The following is a 606-nucleotide window of genomic DNA, read 5'->3' on the forward strand; positions in this document are numbered from 1 at the left end:
TAAGATCAAGGGACCTTCCCTCCCCACCTTCCTGTCATACTCGATGACGCCGTGAGTCCCACGGGCCTCTCCATTCTCCCTATTCTCTGAGGCCAAGGTCCCATGAAATAATGCCTCACCAGCAAGCTGGCGCAGACCGTGCAGACCGTAGCCGCTCCCAGGCTGACGTGTGACACTCACGGGGGTTTGTGTGATCTGTCCCCCAGGGCTCTGAATGGAATGCATCCAATCTGGAGGAACTGCAGGGCTCAGGGTGAGTCTGCAACCCCTGCCTTCCCCGGTCCCTCTGGGCAGCTCAGAAACCCTCCGCCCCACCGCTGGGGTGGAGACCCAGGGCTGCCTGCCTTTACGTGACTGCCTCTTGGAAGTGGCTGACGGGACTGATCTGCATAGCTAAGCAGATGTGCTTCAGAAAGCCTCATCCCCAATAATTCACGGATATGAGATGGTGCTGGAGTCTTTGGGGTCGTGTGTGTCCCAGAGAGCGTTTCCGAATCGAAGTCAAATGGTGTAGGACAGCCTGGTTGCCAATAAGGCTCTGAGCTCCCTCCCACCACCTCGCTGCTCTGCTGGGAATCTAGTGTGGACACATACGTGAGGACTTCA

This window comes from Tupaia chinensis, unplaced genomic scaffold (assembly GCF_000334495.1).
Source record: "Tupaia chinensis unplaced genomic scaffold, TupChi_1.0 Scaffold000320_1, whole genome shotgun sequence".
Classification (NCBI taxonomy): domain Eukaryota; kingdom Metazoa; phylum Chordata; class Mammalia; order Scandentia; family Tupaiidae; genus Tupaia; species Tupaia belangeri.